The sequence below is a fragment of the Equus asinus genome, chromosome 16 (assembly GCF_041296235.1).
Source record: "Equus asinus isolate D_3611 breed Donkey chromosome 16, EquAss-T2T_v2, whole genome shotgun sequence".
Lineage (NCBI taxonomy): Eukaryota > Metazoa > Chordata > Mammalia > Perissodactyla > Equidae > Equus > Equus asinus.
Window position 1 is genome coordinate 10,026,721 of NC_091805.1, and position 15,998 is coordinate 10,042,718.

The 15,998-nt window shown below is 36.6% G+C and overlaps 1 protein-coding gene and 1 long non-coding RNA gene across 3 annotated transcripts in view; one reads left to right on the top strand and one right to left on the bottom strand.

Annotated features, from left to right (window-relative positions):
- Positions 1-15,998, bottom strand: part of NEGR1 (neuronal growth regulator 1) — an 824,026-nt gene that overhangs the window by 729,789 nt on the left and 78,239 nt on the right. The window lies entirely within an intron of this gene.
- LOC123277612 (uncharacterized) overlaps positions 1-15,998 on the top strand; it is a 31,674-nt gene that overhangs the window by 6,002 nt on the left and 9,674 nt on the right. The window contains exons 2-3 of the long non-coding RNA XR_011494813.1: positions 14,605-14,769; positions 15,773-15,885. This is a non-coding gene — a long non-coding RNA (uncharacterized lncRNA). The remainder of the gene's footprint in view (positions 1-14,604; positions 14,770-15,772; positions 15,886-15,998) is intronic.

A 15,998-nucleotide genomic window follows, 5' to 3' on the forward strand; every position in this document is an offset into this window, starting at 1 on the left:
ACTCATTTCAGTGTAATTTAATATAGTATTAGTAGCTTCCATGGAACTATCATACATGCATTTCTTAAAATATGATTGTGAGAGGTTAAATTTTTTTTTTTTTTTTTGAGGAAGATTAGCCCTGAGCTAACATCTGCTGCCAATCCTCCTGTTTCTGCTGAGGAAGACTGGCCCTGAGCTAACATCCGTGCCCATCTTCCTCTTCTTTATATGTGGGATGCCTCCCACAGCATGGCTTGACAAGCGTTGCCATGTCCACACCCGGGATCTGAACCAGTGAACCCCAGGCCGCCAAAGCGGAACATGCGAACTTAACCACTGCGCCACCAGGCTAGCCCCTGTGAAAGGTTAATTTTTTCAGAAGAAATTTCTACAGTAATCAATTCATCTTTTTTTCTTCTTCCTCATTTTTTAGAAATTAGACCTAATTTCTAATGGTCTCATCTCCAGTCAAATCTTGGATATATATCTCATTACATCTTTTTGACTGTTGTTCTACTCAATAAAAAAGATAGATGAAAATAATACGGATAGTGACAAATATTTTCTATTTCCTATTTCATTTGGGTTCATTTTTTTAGTGGGAGGGGATTTAAATTCAAAGGAACTTTTCGTCAAGGTAATTCAAAATAATGACCACTCTTTTCTCTATTCTTTTATCCTCAACAGTTAATTTTATTAAAAAAATCAGAGATATTGAATTTCTGATCAATAAATAGCCAATTGCGTTTTGTGACTTTTACAGTCAGTCCCTAGAGATAGGGTATTCCTTTAGCTGGTCCGCTTCTCTGAACCTCACACATGCGTTGGCTTGCAGAATCCGAATTAGTTCTCCTCTCAGGGGCGCCCTGTCACAGCACTTCCCCTGCCCTCTACCCATTCTGCTTGACAGCTCGCATGAACAAGCAGGCTTGAGTCAGGACACCAAGGACTCACAGGGGCTCGAGACGTCTACAGCTCTTCTTGCTTAGATTGTATCTAGCAACGTTGTAACACTTCTTTTTCTCCTGTGTATTAGGAGAATCCCTTGCTCTAAAAATTATCTGCTTATTAGATGCATTGGTTACCTTTTTTATTATCCTGTCAGGTACATGATATATGGAGACTCTGCATAGGATTTACTCAGCCACCTGATGAAGCAGATGAAAGAATGGTGGCAAAATGCATCGGATATAGAATTTCTGAAAGGTTCTAGCATTGTATTTTATTATTATTATTGTTATTATTATCCCCTCAACTGCATTAGCTCAAAAGTTAAAAAACATAAAGTCTGCACATTAAGGATGATCCGTGATCAGAGTTGAGAGCATTTAGCATTTGAAATGACTGCCTCACTGCTTAAAATATATCAAGAATGAAATGAAAAAGTGCACATGAAGCGGACTGAAAGGGCACATCTTCTGCAATTACTGATCTACTTCCAAAATATTCATTTTAAGTGTGTTTTCAACGAAATAGTTAAGAGACAAATTATGGGCACCATTAATTAAACAAAGTAATATATCATTTGTATATCTATTTGTATATGTGTTCATGTGCATATAAAACATGTATTTTACATATATAATAATTATGGGAAAGTGACAGTTCTTACACAGTTTTATTTCCAGCACCCATCAAAGGACTTGACAATATTTATTGATTTAATTATGTAAAGAACAATAGAAAGGGAAACTAATAGGGATTGCAGGATGTTTACATGAATTTTTTTCTGGTCATTTTACATATAGTTTAAATAGTCCTGACTTACTACATTTTCATAATATTTACATTGTGACCTACTACTCTCTGTAGTATATTTAAAGTTTTTGACAGGATAACCAATACATGACGTAAAATATAATCTAACTAAAATTGAAAATCCATTCTTGGGCCGGGCCGTGGCCTAGTGGTTAAGTTCAGCACTCCGTGTCAGTGGCCTGGGTCTCTTCCCTGGGCACGGACCTAGACGGCTCTGTTATTGGTCATGTTGCACTGGTGGACCACATGGTAAAAAACAGATGAAGATTGGCATGGATGTTAGCTAAGGATAAATCTCCCTCAGGAAAAAAAAAAACATCTATTCTCTGTTAGCACTAGGATGATATATATTGTTTGAAAGTAACTTTTCTTTTGCAGAAGCTAATAATGAACAAAATTGGATATTTTTGACATACGCGACTGCTGATTTTCTCTTGACTATAAAAGTTATTTCAAGGAGGTATAAAAGCAGGGCAAAAGCTCAAATACTCCTTGTAAAACTATCCTCAAAGATTCCCGTCTTTTCCTCCTCTTGGGACAAACTGCTGACCCCACTCTCCAGATTGCTAGCCACTGTGCTGTCCTTCTTCATTTCTAGACTTTTGAATGGTCTATTTTACTTTCCTTTATATCCTCTCCAGCCACTCATTCTTTTCTTTCAAATCAAACATCTAGAATTTATGGGAAACAGCACCCTTTTAGGTCAACAATATCCTCACAAAGTCAAACCTAATAAATTTCCCATAGATGCGTTTGTAATATTTGAAGCAATTACATATTTAAAAATTTTATCTGCTCTTAGTTTCTGTTCCCTCTACCATCCCGCTCCTGGGGGCTTGGTGGCCACACTCCTGCTCCCTTTAGTGTCATTCTTTGCATCTTTCTCATTCTCCCAAATGTAGGTTTTCCTCTAGGCTTAGTTCCTGAGCCTCGAAGCACTTCCCCAGACACCAACACTCCAATATTTATCTATAGCTTTAACTTTTGCCTCATGGTAAATGATGCCCAAATTTCCCACCCTTCTCTCTTTATGAACTCCAGCTCCCAATTTCTAATTCTCTGCCGGAAAATTCTATTTTTACATTACCCTATCATTATCAAAAACTCAACATATCCATAACCAAAGTCAGCATCATTCTCTCCACAGACCAGACCCCCTGTTTAATATTCCTGTTTTGGTGCATTTTTTTCATTATGCTCAGGCTCAAAACCTTGCGGTTAAATTCAGTTATTTCCAGGCATTTTCCCCAGGATGGAATAAGTTAGCAAGTCTATTTACTCTTCATTCCCAATATGTCCCACAATAGTTCTTTTAATTCTCACAGCATCTAAGTTTGGGCTTCTTAATATTATGCTTATGTAAAATAATCATCATCAAGCTGGTTTCTCAACAGTAGGCACAGTCACAATTCTTCCCAAGAGGCCAGATTAAGCACTGATCCTGGTTTCTATAACTAAATATCCTCTCTCTTATTTTGAACATTACGTTGGCTCTGACGTACTCACTGGCCCACAAACCTATGGGTATAACGCCTGCCTGTCTCCCATTTTCTACTTATCTCAAATGTTATCTTTCCTGTTCTCTGATTATTCAAATTCTAGCCATGTTTCACTGTCTGCTTCAGTGTCACATTCCACAATACTGACTATTTTTCTATGCTTCAATAACAGTTACTGCAAATTCTATTTTTTCTTAAATACTATACTACTGGCATGTTCTGTTTATGTTAAAGTTATGCCTTTGTCTTACTCTTCAACCAGATTTAAGCTTCCTGAAAGTTGGGGAAGGTTTTTAACTTTTTTTGTGCCTCAATTTCCTCATCTATAAAATGGGAATGAGAAAATTCCTTGCCTCTTAGCATAAGTCTTATATTGGTCTCAATAATTCATCCCCTTTCTAGTCACACACTCTGCTGTGTAACTTTGCAGCACACTCCCACCGTGGACACCGCTTACTTCCCTGTGTCTTGACCACTTTGGGCTTGTATTGACCAATAAAATGAGGTTGACAGTGTGCTACTTTTGAGCCCTAGACTTAAAATGCCTTCAGTGTTTTTATTTACCCATTTGCACTTCTGACATAACTGAGAAAAGATCGTGCCCAGGCCAGTCCACTCATCCCAGAGGTAGGATGAAAGACACGTGAATCAGAGGCATCCTTTAGACAGCCACAGTTCTGTGAACCAGCCAACTGAAACCAGAATGACAATTCAGCACACATCAACTGACTCCTCAGTCACAAATTGAAAATTCTTCTGGAGATTTGTGGCCTAATTATACACTTATTCTTGAATGCCACTCAGATTCTGCAGTTATTTTTTCCACTGCATTTTTGTGGCAAAAACTAGCCAATACAGGATAGTTAAGAGAAGTCCAAGAGCACATGGGAAATGCTCACAACAGGGTCTAGTACATAGTACGTGCTCAATAAATAATAATACATTATTTACCTATTTGCACTTGTCCTTCCAGAATACTAAGAATAGTGTTTACAAGGAAAGTTCAATAAATTTTATGGGCAAATTGATGAAATCTTGTAAATTAATTTAGTATCAAGGGCTAGGTATTTCATTCTACTTTTCAATCAAAAGATAAGATTATAATTTCCATATCCATTTTGAGTGTTCCAGTGAAGAACACACTCCTAATGAAGCAATTTTCAAGAAAGAATCTATACCCAAATGTCCAAATGTACCACATACTCCTTAAAATTCCTATCTGGCTCTGTGAGGTTTGAATTGGAAAGACTTTGAGAATAACAATTATGCAGTTATTTTATAAATATATATATCTAAATTTTATAGAGAGAGTTAATAATATATAGTTAACATGCATAGTTAACATACATATAGTTAATAAAAGAAAAAGAAACAATAGGAGGCTTGCTTTGTGGCCTGGAAGAATAGTACAGTCTGTGATACTTTATATTTCCCTTAAAATGGAAACAAAACATTTTCATATAATATTATACAGAAGAAAACTTAGGCATACAAGGGTATAGTGACCTGCAGGAGTCATGCAACTAAATACTAAAAGCAAGACCAAAATCTAGGTCTCCTGCCTCCTAATTTAGTGTCAATGAGATTGAAAAGGGAAATATTCTTACTAAAGCACTGCAAGGGTGGAGAGGGTGTGCCCCTCATACCTCCCTGTAAGAGATTCTACGTCAGGAAACATAGTTGATTGACAAATCCCAACTGTGCACCTTCAGATCCACCATGGCATTTAGGCCAAAGCCAAGCTTTCTCAAGCTTCTTCTAGTCAACGACCAAGCACAGGGGTATCAGAGCTAGGCCATTTCTTACTGTTGGGGATCTCTGACCTTGGCTCAGGAGCTGCACACCCATCAGGCCAAGACTGTCTCAGAACTGTGCTACATTCTGAGGCTCTTCCTCCATCTTTCTTCCTTTCATCTCCCCTTCCGCAGGTGTCAGGCCTGTGTCAGTATCTGCAGGCTCTGTCTATTTACTTCTTCCCAAGCCCTTTATCCTTCTCAAGTGTTTCCTCTATGGTATTACACATCCACTCCTGGGTTGGGGGCTCCTTCTCAGAGAACCAAAACTGAGACACTATAAATGAATAATTCAAACATCTGTTGATCACCGACTGTGTCCGTCTAATACCAGGTGCTGAGAATATGTGTATGAGTAGGAAGAAGTGCCTTAACTTATGGAGCTCAAAATTTAGTATTGTTGTCAGTGACCTGTATTACCTTCAGTACATTTTCTACGTTTTCTAAGTCCTATAATCCCAGGGCTACAAGGTGCATAAGAATTGAGGAAATGTTATTTCTTCTGCCAGCGGATAATCTACAAAGGTTCACAAATGAGCTGACGTTTCAGATTGGCCTTCAAGTAGGAATAGTATCTTCCTAAATGGAATATAGTGCTGGGGAAGGAGACTGGAAGAGAGCATTCCAAAGAGAAGGATTGGCAGGAACATGGACAGAGCTGTGTGAACGTACATGACATGTTAAAGGGCTACCCAACAACTTTAACTTTTCATTGAACTGTAATGAAAAGCCACATATAAGCCATTTGCAGTGGCAAACTTTTATTGATTTACTTTTTTAAACTTTCATCTTAGTTGTCTTAACAGATAAGAATTCCTTTGCTCTGCAGAGCTGGTTGAGAAGAGAACCCCAGGCTTCGTGGAGAGGGAGGATTTGTGCTGCTGTTGGAAGGAGCTCTGAGGGAAAGTTAGAGTTTCACACCCATAAGGAAGAAGGAAAGAAGCTGTAAGAGAGTGAGTTCAGTACAGAGATTCATCTCTGTGCTTAGGTGGTCAGAAACAGCAACAGTAACACCACAGGCAACATAGAGGGTGATCAGACCACAGCACACAGAAGGTATCTGCAAGGAGGCAGTGGAAAGACATTTAGCAAAAGAGATACCAAATAAGAGAGCTAGGGAGAAAGCTGGCAAAATCAAAGAGACAGTGTGCAAGAAAAGTGAGGAAAAAGCACAGGAAAAAAAGAGCTCAAGAAAGAATAAGCTCTATGAACTGAAAGAGTATGAGGAATTATAGCTGTAGAAAGGAAACCACAGGTGAGAAAAAGAACAATTGTTGGGACCCGAGTAAGCAAAGAGAGAGTGAGCGAGCCCCATGCAATGCACTAGAAATGATAGAAGGAGAGGACAGAATTAGACAGAAGATGAACTAGACAAGAGAACTGAATTAGGAGCATTGGCTTTCCTGGCTAGAGTTTCTGATGTTCTCTTGTGATTTAAGCATAGCTAAAGCCACGTGTTAATTGTACAAAATTCACTCATTATTTAGATCATAATATTATAAAGTTTTATCAAGCAAACTTCAGCAAGTACATTAAAATGTTCGGTTGATCTTTACGAACCACCTGGTCCTACTACTGGTTACTGAGTTCAAGTCTCAGCTCTGAACTCCTACTCAGTAGTTCTACTTTGTCAGTTCGATCAATTATTTAACTTCTCTATGTGGTGGTTTCTTCACTTGTACAGGTGGATAAAAACAATGCCTACCTCATAGGGTTAATCTGAGAATTAAATGAAATAACACAGGAAAACCTGCTTAGCTCAGTTATACCATATGGGATATTCTGAACAGAAGCTATTATTATGTTTTTGGCAAGTTGGTTTAACCTCTCTGAACCTCAGATATCTTATTTTTAAAGTGAGGATAACAAGACCACTTTTTCATGTTGTTAATGTAAGGATTAGAGACACTGAGTATAAAGCAACTGGCATGCTGCCTGGCACATGGTGGCTTTTAATGGAAGCTTCTCTTCCTTTATTTTTCTTCTCTCTCACTCTTCTCTTCTATCCTTTAATTATTACTAATATTGTTATTATTAGTTTTTCACTGATTAAATAAATCTTAATACCTACCTAATTGTTAAAGGAAAAGACCATAATTTGAATAGTGTTCAGATAAGAGCAATTACATTCTGAAGTTTTGCAGTTATATTTCCCTCTGCCTTAAAGAACTATGAGTACAGAGAAGACTGCATAAAGGTTCCACAAAATATAGTAAAATTCAAGAGCTGAACTCTCCAAAGCAATCAGTCAAATATGAATTTACCTCTTGTGACTGACTTCATAAACTTAGCAATTACTCACGCAGGGCCGAGAACTGAGAAACAATAAGCGCTGCCTGTTCCCAGGAGAGCTGTAGAATGGCGATAAGTCGGAGAAAAACTGCACAAACGGAAATGGAATTCATCGAGATGTTTCCATGCATTAAATAGGGCTTGATACCATTAACATTGTATTTCTGACTTGAGGTCACCAACATGAGGGGCTAGACCAGATAAAAAAGGAAAATTAAAACCCAACCTAATATTTTATTAGGTCAAAATCTAGATGAAAAGCAGTGTCTGGTGAGAATTACTCTTAAATTACTATTTGGATGTTTCTTAATTTTTATTGTCAGCTGTATAATAAATGTAGAATTGTTGAAGACCTACATTTATGACAAGTCCTCCAGCATCTAAAGCAACTGAGATAATTCCTAAAACCTTTGTATCACTGCTCAACTTAGCTACACACACACTGTATTCACCCAAATAGGAGCAAAATAAATGCTCTATTGTTGCAGTATATATTTTCATTCTTTAGATCTGATTTAATGTGAATTACAGAAGATCATATATAATGAGGTTTTAAATTTAGAAATTTATTTATTTACTAGGTGCTCGTTGCAGCCTTCAACATTATCAGAAATGGTTATTACTCATTCTGTAATTTGTCAACCCAGAAATCTATCTTAGTAAAGAGGAGAGTAGATCTGTCTCCACTCAGTGAGAAAACATCTCTGTGTCGAAGCTGCTCTTCTCCACATCTGACTTAGAACATTTCGTTTAACAAACTTTAGATCATTCTGCCATCTCCTGAGGTGTCCCAAACTAGCTAAAGTTTAACACGCCATTTTTTGTAACTTCCTACATGATTTTCAGAGAGTGAACTATAATCAAATTCTACTGCAAGTTTTTCTCTATTCATAGAAATTTATTTATTAAGTGCTTCTCAAGAGAACAGGTCATTCCTGATATCCATGGTCTGCTCTCCACCCATTCTGTTCTCCTCCCTACTCAATCTAAATGGCATTCACTGGAGAGCTGGTATCCTTAAGAGTCTTGCATCTTGGGTACTGCCTTAAGTCCTGACTAAGGTAACGTATATCCTAAGCCATTCAGGGAAAAAGAGGACAGGGCCAGATGACACCCTGTAATGCCAAAGTCTCAGTTTAGCTCCTGTAACTAGACACAGAACTGAGACAAGCTGAGGTGATTTTTTCATTGTAATGGGCCTTAGACACTGCCGAGACTATTTCACTGCATTTACATAAGCTCAGGAAACTCAAAAAGCTAATGAGTGATAAAATCTGTTCTTAGTGTGAGGCTTTCCACCTCTCCATGTATTACACTTGGAACTGCATCCTATTCCGTCTTAAGAATCTGCCTCCTCATCTTTAAAGCAGGAATGATGAAACTTTACAGGGTTCTTTGAGAATTCAATGGGATAAAACATTTAGAAGAACTTTGAAACCATAAAATGTTCTGCAAAAGACTGTCATCAGTCTTCTGACAGCCTACTCCTTGGTGAGCTTTGTGGGACCTTCACTCACCACTAGAGGGAAGTGATACCCATATTGTTTTCTTTTTCCTTCTTTCTTGCAAGTCAAGTGCTTGCCAACTTTCCTCTTCAATAGAGGGGAAAAAAAAAAATCTGGGTCAATTTTCTTTTCTTCTGCTGCTTCAAAGGCAACCACTATTGTGGCCTAATACTCTGGACTTAGGATGCTGTCATGTCAGATGGCCAATCTCAATGCACTGAAAATAATTTTCTCCTTTCAGCAGAGAGGCGGGGTTCTGGTTCCCAGGGCTTTGCTCTGTAGCTGGAGGAGGGCTCTCTTTATTTGGGGTTTATTCTCACCCTTAGCAATTTACTAGTTGAGATTTCTCCCCTCTATAGAGTTAAGCCTTTAATAGTAAAGTTTCTTAACCTTCAAAAGCTTACCAGCAAGCTCTGTAGTTTTTGTCACCAAAGGGACACTTATTTATGTTTCATTCGTATTAGACTTTTTCTAGAAAATACTTACTGAAATAATGCAGGAGCTCTCTTAGCACATTATTCAAAATGTCAAGTATTCAATGTTTATTTATTGAATCTTAATTCTCAGCTTACTTGATTTGATCAATTAAACCAAAGATGTGGCCTCAGGACCTTCTTGAATGCTACACACAAGAGCCTACAACTGAGAACACAAACTGGTATAGGTTTTGCTATGTTTTCCTGGGTTCAAGCTGTAAGATTTTGAGCTGCCTCTACTTTTTATTCTTTATTGAAACAGGAAAAACAAAACAAAAACTTTTACAAATATTATTTTTTTAAACATGCCATTTAACGCAATCGAAAGTTAGTATATTTTGAAGGAATAATAATATAGCAACTAACATTTACTGAACCATAGGCGAGGTAGAGTGCTAAGAGCTTTCCATGCATAATCTTATTCAATCTTCTCTACCTGTTAGGTTAGGTATGATTTTTAACTCTTATTTTGAAGAAGAGATAACGGAGACTTAGAGAAATTGAATGGTGGTAGGGCCGCTGTTCAAATTCAGGCATGTCTGGCTGCAACACTAGGTTTTAATTACTGGGATACACTTTCTTACTTACATACATGCTTCATGGAATGCTTCTTCTGACCACTCCACTCTGGGAAATTTAATCAATGCATAAGGAAGAGTTTAACGCTATCAAGAATCTCACATCATTCTAAGTCTTAGAATAGTTTTGGTTCCTTAAGCCAAAGGAATGTTGGATTAATGTTAAATGCTGATCTCTTTACTCTCACAAGATGAATATGAAGGAACTTACACCAGCCATTCTCTAACTCTGTGCTTGAAAATGGCAAAATTAAGTTTCAAAGCCAAACTGTTTTAGAAAGATGAACCTTTCAAAAGTTTTAGTTTATCAGTAAATTATGATCTTATAGAGATCAAGAAGGTTGGGATTTTTCTCAGTTACTATGGACATAAATTTCTCTTTCAATGTGACCACAGATGACACATCTCCTTTTCAATCTTCACATTCATTATATTTAACACTTTAGTTCCCTCCAGGTTCTTCCCTTTTGAAATTGGCATTGTTTAATTCTTGGCAATAGCTTGTTAATTGGTGTAAAATGAATCACATTCTTCCTTTTGGTACCTATCCTTCTAAAAATTAGTTTTTTCAGTGATTTTTATTTACAGTCAATGGAATTGATTTCTTTTGAATATCTGAGAAAGTGTTTGTAGTCTCCTGCTTAAACAAGAGCCCTATAAAATTATTATTACCCATCCTAGGAAATGCTTGCAATTTGTACATTATTTGCACATGATACACAAAAATCTCAAGAAACAACTGTTGGCATATTAAACTTAGCTATCACCATTCTGCTTCATAGTGAGACTAAATTTGGATTTACAAACAATTTTCTGAGCTCTACATTTCTACTATTCTAATCAGAATTAAATGATTATTTTGACTTTATTTAAACAATAGTCAGATCTTTAAGTCACAATTGCCACTTCAATTTTGAATAGTTTAGTGCCAGCTCTGGACAGTAGTTAAAAACAACACAAGAAAGGAATTAATTATTAACGTACTCTTTCTTCAATATCTGCTCTTAGCTCCACAGACACAAGTTCAGTAGGCACTGAGTCTTTCCATCATAGTCTAACATGAAAATGTGACACTTTATAAATGTAACACACTTGCAAATTCACTTTGAATAGTTTTCCAAGAGCCAGCTTGATGCCCACTATCTTATTTCTTAGCTCCAGGAAAACAGTATCTCTATTCAAATGATAAATTGTACATTTTGTTATATTATAAAAATCTATTATTGTATCTTCCCTTTAAATATATGTTTTTGAGCTGTACTCATTCTTGGAGTGTTCTCTCCCAAATGCAGTACAGTATAGCAATTCTTCCCTTACCTCTCTTTCACACTTCATTTACTTTACAATACAACTGAAGTGCTTGAAATTTCAGACTATTTCTCACCTCCTTATGTTTACTCATACTAATCTCATATTTTTTCCTCCAGCATCTGGAAAATCCCAATTTATCTTTTAAAGCTAAGCTCAGGGATCAGAGTTTTTTTGTTGTTTTTTTTTAATGTTCATACTTTTTTTGCTGGGAAAGATTCGCCCTGAGCTAACATCTGTTGGCAATGTTCCTCTTTTTTCTTTTTCCATCCCCAAAGCCCCAGTGCATGGTGGCATATCTAGTTGTAGGTCTTTCTAGTTCTTCTATGTGAGCCGCTGCCACAGCACGGCAACTGACAGACCAGTGGTGTGCTTCTGCAACTGAGAAGAGAACCCAAGCTGCAGAATTGGTGACACTGCTGAACTTTTTAACCACTAGATCATCAGGTCTGGCTCAGGGATCAGATTTTTTTTTTTTTTTTGGTGAGGAAAATTGGCCCTGAGCTAATATCTGTGGCCAATCATCCCCTTTATGTTTGAGGAAGATTGTCACTGAGCTAACATCTATGCCAATCTCCCTCTATTTTATATGTGAGATGACACCACAGCATGGCTCCATGAGCAGTGTGTAGGTCCGCACCTGAGTATCCGAACTGACGAACCCCAGGCTGCCGAAGCAGAGCATGCAAACTTAACCACTACACTACCAGGCTAGCCTCAGGGATCAGGATTTTTAAATGTCTTTTTAAAATTTATTTATTTATTTATTTTAATTTTTTACAATTTTATTTTGATGAGGAAGATTGGCCCTGAGCTAACATCTGTTGCTAATCTTCCCCATTTTTGCTTGAGGAAGATCGTCCCTGAACTAATATCTGTGCCAATCTTCCTCTATTTTGTATGTGGGATGCCACCACAGCATGGCCTGATGATCAGTGTGTAGGTCTGCGCCCAGGATACGAACCTGTGAACCCCACGCCACCAAAGCAGAGTCCACGAACTTAACCAGTATGCCACTGGGCTGGCCCCACTAGGGATCACATTTTTAAAGATGTCTTCTTGACTTCCTCATGCTGTGATATGTACCTCTGTTCTGAACTCCCAAAATAGTATCATCTTGTACTTCTTTCACTGTATATATGCCTTTCACTCTTGAAAATGAGCGCATAAATGCTTGGATGCATTTTATTCATCTCTACATCCTGAGTGACTGGGGTTATGGAGGTCCAAAGCAGGTGCTAGAGAAATGGTATTTATTCAATGATTGGATTAGTGAAACCATAAGTTATAACCTGCATAAGGAGTTAGAGGTTATATCACTCGATATTTATTTCCATGTTTTACACATTTTCTTCTTACAGAACAGATAAATATAATAATGAGAGGCATATAATAAAAAAACTGGCATTATGTTGTTCATGATATAATGCTGTATTTCTCAAGTCATTCACTGAAGAACACATAGTTGTTAAGAGATAGACAGAGGACTCCAAGGCAGGTCTGTCTTATCTCAAGACCGCTCGTTGGTCTTTGGTGTCAGGTGATGAAATGTACAATGCACGTCTTTTCATTTCTTCTCTCCTTTTTCTCTTTTCTTTTCCCAATCATCATTTACGTCTTTAATTCATAGCATGAGGAAGTCATTGCCTCAAAATTTTTACCTCAATATAATAAAAAATACTTAAATATGTTATTAGTAAAGAAAAATTTTGGCACATTAGTCAATGTAAATTACACATAAATGGGAAATTTGAATTCCATTGGTCAAATATAGCTATATTAAGTCTAAATCACTGAAAAGTAGAGTAACAATAAATGGATATATGTTGCAATTATACCAAATATCTTGTATATTTTCTTGAGAAAGTTAATATAACCCCTGTAATCCTCAGCTATGCGTGTGTTGAGTGTCTCTGTGTTTACTTACATAGAAAACAATTAATGTAATAACTATATATAGGTTTTGTGAGAGTCTAGAATATAATTTACATGAAATGACAAATGCTAAACACATGGAAAAACTTGCTGATAATTACTAACAAATTACCTTCATCTGAGCAACTTAAATAGAAACATGGTTTCAGATATCTGAATATTTTTTCAGATATCTGAATATTTATTCAGATATTTATTTTTTTATTCCCTCGAAATTGGAATAATCATTTTGTTAATCCACAATGCAGATTGATAATCACACATTTTTACTTCTTGTCAACAAAAAATTGTGTTCTAAACATGCATTTAAATTTAATCTTGTTTTCTATCATGTTACTATAACATATCAATCAAATGTTATGTCTAGAAAATTGACATTTTGGTTAAACCTTTTATAGAAGCCAGAAAGTATGTGTCTGTCAATGTAACTGAATAGTTAATACTGATGAATGATGAAAACAGGCAGAGTCACTAAAATATTCTTTGGAAATAAATTACCTGCCACTCCCATTAGGTGGACTATACCTATTTTATAATTTTTGATATTTTTATAAAATTTCATTTAAAATATTGATATATGACAACACATATGATAGACAATTATTAAAGCACTTCAACCCATTAAATTATTCTGCATTTACTATTTAGTTTTTATGTTACATAGATCCTGCTACTGATTTTTTGTCATTTTGCTGGCTTTTGATACTCTCAACTATGTGTAAACAGTGGCTCAATTAATTTTATAATTTGTTTCCATGCTAGTAAAGGGTTTCTCTGGTTGGAGTAAAGGTTTACATGACAACTCAGGAACTATGAATCCCAGTGCCTACAGATCATTTGATGTGATTCCCTGAAAACCCCGAAACACAGACAGGCTCCTGTGTGCATAATATTCCACTAACATTCTCCTAATAATTAGAGATCACAGTGTCGCTCCAATGATTTAGTGAATATTAGGACACATGCACACATATCACCAGAGTGTGGACTGATTCTTTCTCCTTAAAATTTTAGGTTCATTTTGATCCTGTCATTGTTTTTATGTGGTCAAAAATTCCAAGAACAGTTCCTTAAGTAACGCTAATTTTTTATCATTATGAAGCATCATCTGATGGATTAGGTTGGGGTCAGAAAACAACACACAGAAGAGAAACTTGTAGCCTCAGATGCTTATTTCAATTGGTTTGTTTTAATAAGCACATAAAAGTTCAAAATGCTTCCTTAGACTTTAGGATACGCTTCTTAGAATAAAAACCATCCATATAGTAAGTGCATACATCACAATAAATAACTCCCTACTGGGGACTGTTTTTATACATTCTCAAATCCATTTTTCCATTATTTACCCTTACTGAACTCACACAAATATTATCATTTTATGAATAAGTTTTATCAAAATGCATACCATAGACCACCTTTAAACTGTGATTGAAAATGGGGCAGCATGCAGCATTTCAGGAAAGGGCAACTTTTTCCAGGCCATTCATATCGACTCTACCTCGGCTGCTTTGGCCATGGGGAACCAGGAAGCTGGGGGGCTGCTCCAGCCCTTACAATGACTCGCAGCACCAGCTGGCAGTGCCACTTTCCTCTCTCAGAGATCAACATTCAGAAACAAATGCCTCGTCCCTAAGGGAACTCAGGTAAGCCTCCCTGAAGATCTTTCTGCTTATCATTGAGCATAGATAGTGTTTTACCTCACTTGAAATTATAGCATTTGCTTGTTGTCTTTCAAGAAGGTGCATTTATAAAATAGTTGTGGACCATTACAAACATTTTATTTAAATGGGTGACTCAAGCATGTTGTTTTAAATTAAACCACATGCTTGGGATATTCATGGAGCTACGTAAGGACTATATTTTATGAAAATGCGGGGTGCTGAGCAGCAGAATTTAATCTGGAGGGCACTTGTCCTCAGTCATGCGAGACAAGATGTATTAGCCGTGAATGGATTGCAGCAGCACTACTCGAGTTTCTTTAATTTCCTAAACCAAGATTGTAAAAAGAATCAGTGGTATTGAATCCCACTGGCTAGAGCAAAAAGGCACTGCTCAGAGATAAAGAACAATTTATCTTCTGCTGTGAAAGAGAGCAGTTTTGGCAGGAAGTAAAATACATCACAGTATAATATACTCTAGGAAGAACATTGCAAAATATGGCATTTTTTTCTTAAAACTTTAAGAGTACTGATTCAGTATACTTTCCCAAATAGAAGGCAAATGATAGTGTTAATTGCAAATTACAAATATTAAAAATGTAAATTACAGTCTAGGAAGGCATGTGCATATGTCTTTATGAGACATATTCTTAGCAATGATTCAGTAAGAAGAATAATATTTCACTTATGTAGCTAAAATACTAATTAAGCTTCAAATATTCCACCTATTACCACTATTAAATCAAATTGGGTATTTCCAGATTAGAATGGTGGAGTTTTAGGGGATGTTACTTTGACTTACGAAGTTCTAGTTTATGGATTATAGGGTTTATCCTGTCCAGATTCTTTTATAAATGTCCGGGGACTCTAGCTTTGGATGATAGGATAGTTTCCCCTCAGCTTGAGATCCTGCTTTTTATAATTTTTTTTCCCATGTAAAAGGTTATTGATGACCTGATTATGTCTCTCTTGTCTATTTCCTATTCAGTACACCACTAACATTTAACACGTCTTTTTATGGAAAAGAACATTCATTTCTAGGCTATGGCTTTGAACTCTATGAGGACGGAGACAAATGCCTTTTCTAAAGTTATAGCACTGGTAAGTGACAGAATCATTCTCTAACTTTGAGCTTTAAGTATATACTTAACCTTCCTGTGTCTCAGAAAAAAGGAGCAGGTACCTTTGTAAGACAACCGAAACATTAGTTTTTG